This window comes from Pongo pygmaeus, chromosome 6, assembly GCF_028885625.2.
Source record: "Pongo pygmaeus isolate AG05252 chromosome 6, NHGRI_mPonPyg2-v2.0_pri, whole genome shotgun sequence".
In the NCBI taxonomy this organism is placed as follows: domain Eukaryota; kingdom Metazoa; phylum Chordata; class Mammalia; order Primates; family Hominidae; genus Pongo; species Pongo pygmaeus.
In genome coordinates, this window is record NC_072379.2 from 108,768,362 (window position 1) to 108,781,757 (window position 13,396).

Genomic DNA, 13,396 nt, shown 5'->3' on the forward strand with positions numbered 1-13,396 from the left:
GTAATTCAATGTCCTTGATGACTTTACAGAAAAATCTTCCATGTATAATGATAATGAACTGTATTTGGAAAAGAAAAACAATCGAGAACCACATTAAGGTTGTTCTAAACTCTATTTGAATCGAAAGAGAAGACTTGATTTGGGGCAAGCTCTGACACTGACAAATGCAGAATAACAGGGAGCTAAACTGTTGTAAATTCTATCATTTTTTTGCTCCCTTCATTACAAAGAGTTCTTTTGCTAACCGACAGAAAATTCTAAGAATAATCACGGGGCTTGGGGGTCCAACAAGTGGCATCGTTAGATTCAAAAGTAATTGAGAGCTGAGCATAGTAGCTCATGCCTGTAATACCGGTGCTTTGGGAGGCCAAGGTGGGAGGATTGTTTGAGGCCAGGAGTCTGAGACCAGCCTGGGCAACAGAGTGAGACGCCATCTCTGCCAAAAAAAAAAAAAAAAAAAAAAAAAAAAAGCCAGTCATGGTGGCACAAGCCTGTAGTCCAACCTACATGGGAGGCTGAGGCAGAAGGAGTGCTTGAGTCCAGGAGTTTGAGGTTGCTATGACTGCACCACTGCACTCCAGTCTGGGTAACAGAGCAAAACCCTGTCTCAAAAACAAACAAATAACAACAACAACAAAAAGTAATTGAGATAAACATAGGCATCAGACAAACAGAATTCTAAAAGTTAGCATTGTTACTGACAAAAGCTACGTAGAAGGACATACACTAGATGCACAGCTAAATGGGCTTTCTGATACTAAACTCCAGATTTAAATGCAATCAGCCATCCAGGCACAGGCAACACTGACAAATTGCAGGGACCATTAAAGGTTAGAATCTCCACCCTATTTCAAGGACAGACTCTCTTCTGCAAAATAATAGGCTGGAAGAGCAGAGACAAAGGATGCTCTCCTGAAACAAAATGAGCAAAGAGTGAAAGTCAGAGGAAAACGCTGAGATAAAAGTGCATTCATCAAACAGATAATTCACTCTCTCCCCTGGAGAAGAATGAATGCTGCAATGTGCTAGGAGTGTTATTCTTCCATGTGGAAGCAGGAAATGAAGAAGAGGCAGGCTCTTATTACACTCTAATAGATAATATTCTAGAGCCATTTCATTGCACTGTAAAAACAAATCATTAAACAAAATTCTGATTGTACAGTGGTACATACAAGTCTACTGACCTCTATAGGAAAAGCTTGCAACCACCAGAGAAAGAATGATCATTTAGAAATTTAAAAATTTAAGTGTCTTAAAATGCCAAGTCCTAAGTTCATCTTGATAAATCGGATTAATAGGCTAGCTTTCATTATCATAAGCTGAAGAATTTATCCATTTATAGAAATTAATATTATTATACTTTAAATCTCTCTGAGAATGCATGGTATACCATCAGTAACTGTCATCTAAATGGAATGAGGGCTTGTCTATTTAAACTGACTAGAAATACATTCTAGAAGGAAGTTATTCTTTGTTTCAATTACTAAATTTTATAAGGTCACAGCATCAAAAAAAGGTATAGCTGGGCACTCGTGGCTTTTAAACTCCAGTTATTATCCTTGTCCCCAGTTACAATCACTGTCCCCAGTAGTTTCAGGCTACATTTTAACTGATGCTCCATCTATGTATTTAATTAATTAATAGAATAAATCTTTGCTGATTAGTCAGATAAGTGTCTTTGCATATGACTGTAATTGCACCTACCCCACTCACACACCTTTTTTTTCTTTGACTGCTTCAGCCATGTTCTGATTTAAAACTTCCTAAACTGAACTATCAGTGAGTTGATCATGTGCATAAACTTTTATCAAATTAGATGTTCCACAGAGATTTTTAAGAGTTATGTTTATTATCTCTCATATTAAATTAAATGTTAAGTGTGTTTTGGTTAACAGTCTAACATACTAGGAAACAGAGATAACTCTGTAAAAGTAACAGAAAACTGGATACAAGAATGTTTTTAGTTACTAACTTACAATTCAAAGTATGATAAAGTAATTGCTGCATAGTAATTAAACTCCTGCTTCTTTAACATTGTCCAAGGAAAAAATATAAGACACTAAGATATAAACCTTCTCTTTGTTACAAGATAGAGTTAAGAAGACAGGACCACGCTGTAGTTCATGTTGCTCCTCTGAAAAAATAAAAGGAAAACAATAGCCTAGACGCAGACTAGGGCTACTCTATTGAATTGACATCAACCATGTTCACTTGATGTTCATGAGAACTTAAGTTAATCCAGATCTTTAATATGGCACCTAGCATCACAGAGATTATAAAGCAATATCCTGGGCTCAGGTATTGGAGAGTGGAGAAATTAGTAGTTGATGTTACTTCCTTTTTGTTCAGATCATCTCAATATTAGATTTTTTTTTTCTTAAGTGTCAGGTGTATTAAAACAAACAAAAAAAACACCTCTCAATTAAATTTGAAATAGACGGAAAGGTCCAAAGAGATTTTGATAATTTAGCCCAGAATACCATTTGTGATGCTCATTGTTTGTTTTTTGTTTATTATACTTTAAGTTCTAGTGTACATGTGCACAACGTGCAGATTTGTTACATATGTATACAGGTGCCATGTTGGTGTGCTGCACCCATTAACTCGTCATTTACATTAGGTATATCTCCTAATGCTATCCATCCCCACTCCCCCCACCCCACGACAGGCCCTGGTGTGTGATGTTCCCCTTCCTGTGTCCAAATGTTCTCATTATTCAATTCCCACCTATGAGGGAGAACATGCGGTGTTTGGTTTTTTGCCCTTGTGATAGTTTGCTGAGAATGATAGTTTCTAGCTTCATCCATGTCCCTACAAAGGACATGAACTCATCATTTTTTATGACTGCATAGTATTCCATGCTGTATATGTGCCACATTTTCTTAATCCAGTCTATCATTGATGGACATTTGGGTTGGTTCCAAGTCTTTGCTATTGTGAATAGTGCCGCAATAAACATATGTGTGCATGTGTCTTTATAGCAGCATGATTTATAATCCTTTGGGTATATACCCAATAATGGGATGGCTGCATCAAATGGTATTTCTAGTTCTAGATCCCTGAGGAATTGCCACACTGTCTTCCACAATGGTTGAACTAGTGTACAGTCCCACCAACAGTGTAAAAGTGTTCCTATTTCTCCACATCCTCTCCAGCACCTGTTGTTTCCTGACTTTTTAATGATCGCCATTCTAACTGGTGTGAGATGGTATCTCACTGTGGTTTTGATTTGCATTTCTCTGATGGCCAGTGATGGTGAGCATTTTTTCATATGTCTGTCGGCTGCATAAATGTCTTCTTTTGAGAAGTGTCTGTTCATATCCTTCTCCCACTTTCTGATGGGGTTGTTTTTTTCTTGTAAATTTGTTTGAGTTCTTTGTAGATTCTGGATATTAGCCCTTTGTCAGATGAGTAGATTGCAAAAATTTTCTCCCATTGTGTAGGTTGCCTGTTCACTCTGATGATCAGTTTACAGCACAGCTTAGAGCCACTTTCTTGAATGAAGGAAGTGATTGTATTGATCAAGAAGAAATCTTCTCTTTTTTAAGCTCTCCATTCCTTTTGAGTTAGATAGGAACTTTGATATTAATAGATTCTCAGAAGACTGTTAACACTGACCCAAAAACTCAGCTTAATATATTAAATACTATTAATAAAAGTGAGTTAATAGACTTCAACATTTATAAATATTTAATGCATAAAAATCTAGTGGGATATTATGAATTTTCTTGTAAACTTTAATTGAAATACTACAATACAGACAGCATTCCCTCACTGCATTGTAGTGGCAACTTTGTCGTAAGACAAGTGATCTTTTAAGTGTGGGTTTATTTCTGTGCTTTTCATTCAGTTCTACTGGTATATTTACTTATACTTGCACCATGCAAAAATGTCGTAAGGCAAGTGATCTTTTAAGTGTGGGTTTTTTTCTGTGCTTTTCATTCAGTTCTACTGGTATATTTACTTATATTTGCACCATGCAGATTTGATCTGAATAGGTAAACTTTCTTATTTTGCACTACTTCTTCAAGAGAATCATCTTGGCCCCTTGAATTTGTATATGAATTTTTAAAATAACTTTTTAATATGAGCAAATTATATATAACCTACAGGAATTTTGATCAAAATTGTTTAGCGTTATATTTCAATGGTGGGCGATTTGGCATCATTACAATATTGGGTATTACTATTCACGAACTATTCACTACATAATTCATGAATATATTCCTCCACTTATGTGGTCTTTTAAATTTTATTACAATAAAATTTGTAATTTTACATCTGTTATCCAATTTATTCCTGACTTATTATTTTTTATGATATCATAAATGACATTTTAAAATGTCACTTTGTTGCAGTATAGATAATACTTTTGGGTTTTTAATATAAATTTTGTATTCATAAATCTTGCAAAATTTACTTATTGATCTATACACTCTCTCTGAAGCTATTTTTAGGTTTATTTAGGTATGTAATCATGTTTTCTACAAAGAATGACAAGTTTATTTAATTTTTTCTAATCTTAATATTTTGCCATAATGCAATGACTGGAACATCTAGTATAACTTTTAATAGAAATAGCAATAGTGACACTTCCTATCTCATTTATATCTCGGGGAAAAGCTTTAGTGTGTCATTGTTATGTTGCAAGTTTGTTACCGAATTTTGTAGGTAGCTTCCTCAGGAAAAACTATTCAGGGAAGCTATTCTGTCATTCCTTTCTCTCTCAATGCCCAGGAGGATGGGTGATAAAAGATAGGCACATTGTAATATGTTTACAGGACTTCACAGGTTTCGTATAATTTATGGTGAATTAATCTAATCATTTTTTAATTTTTGATTCATGGTTCCCTAGAGAATATAAGGGCCAAACCTCTGAGATTAAAAAAATAGATATGTTTCATAATCTAAATGATCCCTGCTTTGAGGAGGGCCCATTAATATTACTTGGAAACTTCATATACTCTGGGCAAAACAATACTTGTGTCAGAGTGAAAAAAGGACTTCAGTTACTTTCCTGGCTGTCCCAAACCTCTTCCTGCTTTATCTGATCCTGTTTGTAGTTTTAGGAGTTTGGTACTAGATAACATTTATGACTCCTGTGAACATAACTTGACCATCTTATTTTGCTTATTATGAAGATGGCCAGAAATAAAAGATTATGCTGTCATAAATGCACATATTTATCATAAGTTGCTTTTTCTGCCTCTTTTGAAATCGTATGGTTTTCCTGTTTTACTCTGTTAATGAGGTGAGTACTATTGAATGGTTTTCAAATGTTAAACTAACATTAAGTTCCTGGATTTGATTATCTCAATTGTGATATGTATGTGTTTGAATGTTTTATTGCACTCTGATCAACTTTGCCTTTTAATTGAAGTATTTTATCTGTTAACATTTAATATAATAACAGGTATATATGGATATATATTTGGCATTAAGTTCACTGTCCCATTTGTTTTCTATATCCCATATTTTCTATTCTTTTCTCTTTCATTATTTTAATTAAGTTACTATTATTATTGTTGTTATTATTTTTATGCTCATTTTAGCTTCTTAGTTTTACAATCTTTTATTATCCCTTTGGTGGTTGCTGTAGATATTTCATAGTACAATCTTTAACATGTTATAATTAACTTAAACTGACAATTTTAACACATCTCAAACAATACAAAAATGTTACAAAATGTTAACTCTATTTACACAAATTCTGTATTGTTATTGTCAGTATATATATTTAAATTGCATGTGTATTTTAAACAGAAAAGACATTATATGGTTATTGTGTTAAACAGTCAATACTTATATTGAGAAAATGCCATTTTTACTCTTTATGTTTAACTTTATTATTTACTGCATTCCTGCTTTTCCTGCAAGTCTTATTATATTGATTGAAAAACACTCCCATTAATATTTAACACAGTCAGATTTTCTGGTTACATATTATCTTGGTTAGTCTTTGTGTGAAAGACACAAAGTGTCTTTGTTTAAGTGCCTTTAAGTTGTATTCCATTGTCTTCTGTCACTGTTTATGTTGAATAATCTGTCATTAGTTTTATTTTTATTCTTTGAAGGTCATGTGACAGTTTTTTTGTCTTGCTGCCTTATATGACTTGTACTTTTGTCTTTGTTTGACAGGTGATACATTTTGGACGCCTATGTTTGATTTATTCAGATGTGCCCTGCTTAGAGTTACAGATTGTATTACATCTATAAATTGCCATATTTTGCCAGTGTCTTTCAAGGTTTATTAAATATTAATTCTGTCAACTTCTCTCTTATTCCACTTCTAGGATCCGAAATAGTTGTGGAATATTCATGCTCTGTGTGTGTCATACATTGCTTTCAGTTTTGTTTACTATCTTTTTTTCTTGCTTCACTTCATCTGAATATTTTATTACTGACTGAACTTTTGCTTCTCTCTTCTCTTCTGCCCCATCTAATCTACTTTGAAGAATCTTTTAAATATTATTTATTAAATTTATTATATATTTCATTATTCAAATTTTCATTTAATTTGTTCTTTAGTAGATTGTAGTTCCCTAGAAAATTTTTCTCTCTTCTCTTTTCTGTAACATATTTTATAATAGTTTTATTAAGTGCTTGTGTGATAACTCCAATATCTTGATTCCTTACAGAGCTCTTCTACTTTCTTTCCTCCTCCCCCACCCCATGGTTTTTTATCTTTTGGTCTTTTTACTGTTAAATCTGGTAATTATTTATTGAATCGACAATATTGTTTAATTTTCCTACACAATATTACAGAGAATCTTGATGATATTATCTTCCTTTAGTCGTATTCAATTTACTTCTAGCAGAGAGGTAAATAATAGGCAGGTCATTTTGATCAAGTTGACCTTGGCTTTAGGCTTTTATTGGTCGACACTACTTCCAATTTGCACTATTCTTAATGTTTACTCTTACATAGTAGTTATTATTTGAACAAAGCCTTCTGTAGTCTCGTCTAAAAGCCTGGGATATTTAATAGGATTCTTTTATTTGGAAGGGTCCCAAAATTCAATCTATATATTCCATATACATATATATATATATGTGTGTGTGTGTATATATATATATATACACATATATATATATATATTTGACCAGATCTTTGTCTATCTACCTGCTGCTTCCTATTTGTATTCTAAGAGTGTCTCCTTGCACATGTGGGAAACAACAAACATGCCAGGGAGTAGTATATACAGCATTTTAAGCCCATTTCTGTAGGTTTCCTCCTCTTTGAGACCTCAGCTCCTGAAATCCTACATGCCTTTTACTGCCTGGAAATCCACCTACTAAAAATGATTCAGACATGAAGCAACATACTTCTGGATTGGCCTTTATTATTTGCATTGAGAATTATACTATTCCTTAGGGAACAGAACATGTTAATGTGGGAATCACTCAAGCAATTTCTCATCACTGTGGCAGAGAACCCCTCAAGTGCTGGCTCCCTTAGTCAACTCTTATGCTTTGAAAGAGTATAATTCATATACATACTCTTACATATACACACATATACACATATATACACACATATACATATACTACTGATATGATTTGGCTGTGTCTGCACCTAAATATCATCTTGAATTAAAGCTCCCATATTTCCCATGTGTTGTGGGAGGGACTCAGTAAGAGATCATTGAATCATTGGGCAGTTCCCCCTATACTCTTCTCATGGTACTGAATAAGTCTCACGAGATCTCATGATTTTATAGGGGGTTTCCCCTTTCACTTGGCTCTCATTCTCTCTTGCCTGCCACCATGTAAGATGTGCCTTTCACCTTCTGTCATGATTGTGAAGCCTCCCCACCCACATGGAACGGAGGAGCTATGAGTCCATTAAGCCTCTTTTCTTTATAAATTACCCAGTCTCAGGTATGTCTTTATCAGCAGTGTGAAAATGAACTAATACATATACACACACACATATACATACATATATATGTGTGTATGCACATATATAAGTGGTATGTATGTCCCACATTTTCTTAATCCAGTCTATCATTGTTGGACATTTGGATTGGTTGCAAGTCTTTGCTATTGTGAATAGTGCCGCAATAAACATACGTGGGCATGTGTCATTATAGTAGCATGATTTATAATCCTTTGGGTATATACCCAGTAATGGGATGGCTGGGTCAAATGGTATTTCTAGTTCTAGATCCTTGAGGAATCACCACACTGACCTCCACAATGGTTGAACTACTTTACAGTCCCGTCAACAGCGTAAAAGTGTTCCTATTTCTCCACATCCTCTCCAGCACCTGTTGTTTCCTGACTTTTTAATGATTGCCATTCTAACTGGTGTGAGATGGTATCTCACTGTGGTTTTGATTTGCATTTCTCTGATGGCCAGTGATGATGAGCATTTTTTCATGTGTCTTTTGGCTGCATAAATGCCTTCCTTACACCTTATACGAAAATGAACTCAAGATGGATTAAAGACTTACATGTTAGACCTAAAACCATAGAAACCCTATAAGAAAACCTAGGCAATACCATTCAGGACATAGGCATGGGCAAGGAATTCATGTCTAAAACGCCAAAAGCAATGGCAACAAAATCCAAAATTGACAAATGAGATCTAATTAAACTAAGGAACTTCTGTACAGCAAAAGAAACTACCATCAGAGTGAATAGGCAACCTACAGAATGGGAGAAAATTTTTGCAATCTACTTATCTGACAAAGGGCTAATATCCAGAATCTACAAAGAACTCAAACAAATTTACAAGAAAAAAACAAACAACTCCATCAACAAGTGGGCGAAGGATATGAACAGACACTTCTCAAAAGAAAAAGATATTTTGAAGCAGATAATTGTGGTGGTTGCATGATGTTGTGAATGTACTTAATGCCACCGAATTGTTCACTTTAAAATGGTTAATATTGTGTTATATAAATTTTATATTAAAAATCTTCATTTATGGAAATATATTTTGAGGGGTAATAATTAATATGTGATGAAAATCCTAAAAACTACAGTAATTCTATAACCATACAAATTTATATGTAAGAGAAAATTTAAAATGCATTTGATATGAGGAAAGATGCAAACGGCCTTAGGACTGTATGTAAGAAAAGATTTCTTGTGAGGAAAATAATAAGAGCAATAATATTAGCTTCCAACAGAAACTTTGATTGGTATTGTGAGAAGCATAGAAAAATATCAGATTTAATATCATTCTGAGCCATCTCAGTTCAACTTATTAGTACTTATAACTCATTACAAAAAGGACAGGCTTTCCCTTGATGCCCAGGTTAAAACACAACATTTTTAGAGGGAAAAGACATGGGTGTGTTGATTTATCTATAGGTAAAATATCTTAGTAACAAATAATAGTAGAAAAATAGGAAAATAAGCCATGATTGAAAGTATTCAATCAAAAACTTTTAAAACCTAATTTCCAGATTGTGTTTTCTATGCCCAATTTAAAACCCCCAGAAATTAATAATGTATGCTTCCCAAATTACATAGATTTTATGATTACCAAAATGATTTTTACACGTATACACTCACATAATCACACAGACACACAACCAGAGAGCAACAACATTCATTCCTAGTGAAGAACATTCAAAGCACTATATAAATGGACTATTTCACTACTTTTGTCCAAGCAAAATTATTAAGTCAAACTAGAATTTGGCATAGATGCAGATATAACAATCAATCCAGAAACAATATATAAGAAGACTTAGATTAACTCCCTAGAGAATTTAAGCAAGAAAAATCACAGGCTTCAACAGAATGCATTAGAGATATGTCAGCCGTCTGTAGATGATTTTAAAAGGAAAGGCTTGTTCACAATGAGAGATCTGTGTGATACTAAAAGGATGCCAAGTAACACCAGTATGTCCTGGAATTGCAGATACTACTTTTATCTCAAGGGTAGAAGCAGTCGGCTTCCTGTAAAATCAGTAGTTTTTATCAAAAACATTGTTTGAAAATTTTGGGATGAAAAACAGAACAGTAAACATATTCATGCTCACATATGACAAACCATATATCATCTACATTCTTCAAATAATGTTTCTGAGGAGCAAGAACTGGTAGAAGAACTAATGTAGAATATTGCAACACATTTTGTTTAGGAAAACACATGAACCAAATTTTCAATTGACAGTGTAATTAAGATATTCTAACAAGGCAGATAAATTTACCTGGTAATAATCTACCATACTAGTATCTATTTAATACCCTAAATATTTTTCAAAAAAATAAGGTGTTGCCATGACTTTTAAGATATAAAAGTGAGATTTAAAACTGAATGAAAAGACCACTTGAAAATCAAATCATCTGCTTCAAGTCCGTATTTCTTTCAGATAGTCACTGAAGTAACTAAAGAAATGAAATATCATGGAAAGGTGTGAAATAAAATATCAGGGAAAAGTCATGTAAGCCAAGAAAACTTTTTCACTTTCCAAACACTCAGAGTATTGTATTAGTTTTCCATTGCTGTGTAACAAATTACCACTAACTTAGGGGTAATTTAAAAAGCATCCATTTGCTGTTTCACAGTTTCTGTAGTTAAATCTTATCTTAATAGGATTCTCTGCTTTGGGTCTCACAGGCTGAAAATAAAGTGCCAGCCAGTCTGCGTTCTTTTCTAAAGTGTGTAGTTCTTTTCCAGCTTTATTCAAGTTGTTGACCAAATTCAGTTCCTGGAGGTTGTAGGACTGAGATACTCACTTTCTTTTGGACCATCAGCCAGGTGACATTCTCAGTTTATAGATGTCAGCCTCCTGTCCTAGATACCAGACCTTCTCTGCCAGACATTCACAGTGGGACTGCTTGTTTTCTTCTAAGTCAGCAGGAGAATGCCTCTCTGGGGCATCACCTTCTTTCAAAGGGTTTGCCTAATTAAGTCAGTCTCACACAAATCTCACTTTGATTAACTCAGAGTCAACTGATTAGTACACTGTCATAGGTATGATATCCCATCATATATTCATAGGTCTGCCCACCCTATAGGAGAGATGATTTGATAGGGTGTGTACATCAAGGGATGGGAATTTTGGAAGCCATTTTAGAATTCTGCCTATCACAGGTATTATTTTAGAGTTCAGGTTAGATAACATTTAGAGAATGATTAGTCAGTCTTGGATCTACTGTACTTTAATAAGTAGAAAGAACAAGTAGTGATACACATAAGATTTAATTTAGTATACAGTGAGCTACATATGAGAATTTTGGCTGTGGTGAGGGGAGTTACTAAGAAGAACACCATGTGTTAGAACTTGAATACAGAGCGTATTCTGCAGCATAATTCATAGTTTTTTCATGATACTGGGGCTCTATAAAGATGGACAGGGCTAATAAAGGCAGATTATTTTAAGAGCATTCTTTTTTTATTTGCTTAAGAACTGTCTACCATCACCTCTCCCATGATAAATCTAAGAATCCCAGAATTTTATGTCTTATCATCAATTTCCTTTCTTTAACTTGAGCAATGCATAGGACAGAGGAATGAATGAAAGGAATACCCCATCTTTGGTCCATATATTCATTGGTATAGTGTCCTGTGATTGAATGGAACAATGCAATGATTGCTAATTCTGATTCACCCTAAACATCCCTTGTTAACATCACTATGTAAATGTTTCATGGCTTTTAATCTAGAAAGATTCATTTTCATTCTAAGCTAATTAAAGTTGTCTGGTCTTTGAACAAGTTAAGATCCAATTAGATATTTTATCTAAATAAATAAATAGAATATTGAATTACATTATATAAATGTATTCATAGGGCATATCTTGAGACAGAACTAAGATTTCCAAGTATATCTTACTTAAATTAAAACCCTTCAATCATTTCCTTTGAAGATAAAATAATGCCTTTTTTTAATCATCTTACCAATTCCCTTTCAGAAAGTTTCTATTTAAATGGCTAATCATCACATTTAGTTTTACAAATAGTTGTGTATAAAAACTAAAATAATAGAAGGATAATAGAATAACCTTCTATTGTTCATATCATTAACAAATTATAGTTTGAAATTATTTAAAAACTCTACTTCAAATTTCTCAATTGCTATATGAAAATTTAACATTCAAATAATAAACTCTACAAATTAAAGCCCTGAAATAGTATCAGTGCACATATGTGGAAATTATCGCCATCTATTTAAATTTTCTAAATAAGGTAATCTTAAGATACAATAATATATTTTACAATCAATAAGATACATGGAAAAACACGTATCTTATAATAAGATTTCATCTTATTCTGCAAGAATATTTAATTTCCTAATAGCATTTGGACGTTGTCATGATAAATCTGTGAGAGTGGAGCATTCAAATCAGTGAAAAGAAGTCCAACTTTTCACTAGTCTCTTCCAGTTTGGCATTAGCATTCAAAAGCTCTTGTGAGCAAGAAAATAGTAGCAAGTAGAAGCACAAGAAATTGCATAATTCTAGATCCTTAAGTTTTGGAATAACTGTATATGCTGGGCCAAAATGCAAAATTTTGTCAAAGTTCCCCAGTCTCAAACCTCTAACTGTTCCCAAAGTTAATGCTGCTACTGTCATGGGAGGAATCAGGGTGGGATGGTTTGTGGGTCCTCAAACCCTCTTGCATTTGCCAAAGGAGTTGCCTCATAAAAGATTTTCTCATGAAATAATTTTGCTTATCATAATTTGATTGTACTTTGTGAAATAACAACACCGTAATACAGAGATAAGGTCCCAGTCCACAGTTCCTGTAATCCTCAATGATTACCTGATAGCCTTCAGAGATATCATGGGAAAATCATCAGTAGTAATCAAATTGGAAAGATTATTCTTCACTTTATAGGAAGGATCCATTTTGTTTTCATTTCCTTTACTAAATAAGAATCCATAGGCTTAGACAACGTCACCTCCTCTAAAGGATTAGATTTCCTTTTTGCTTCTCTATTGAACTAATTTTCAAAAGGCTATTTGATTTCTAAGTCACAGTTGCTCTGTAGTTCTTTATGTATAATGATTTATCTGCTGCCATATGCCCCTCAGATAAATTTAAAAATTGTTCCCCATAAGAGGCAGAGCCTTATATTTAACAGATATAATTGAAAAGGAACCAGGGGCTCCTTGAGAGCTCTGACTGTACCATTGCAAGAACTCCATTTCCTGGATAAAGTCAATAAGAGAGCAGCATGTGAAATCTGTTCTAAGCAATATAATTTTGCAGGGGAACAAGTAGATACCAGGTAATATTTGAAAAGTTCTCTGTGATCTTAAGAAAAACGGGTAAAAACTGTATAAAATGCTGTTCCTAAGTCCAGTTGTTTACCAACATGATTTTAGGACACTATCTGTTTATTGGTGACTCCATTATTGTAGGAAAATAGCTAATGCCCTGCTCATTTGAACTTATTTTATTATACAGGAACAACATTATCCATCCTGAC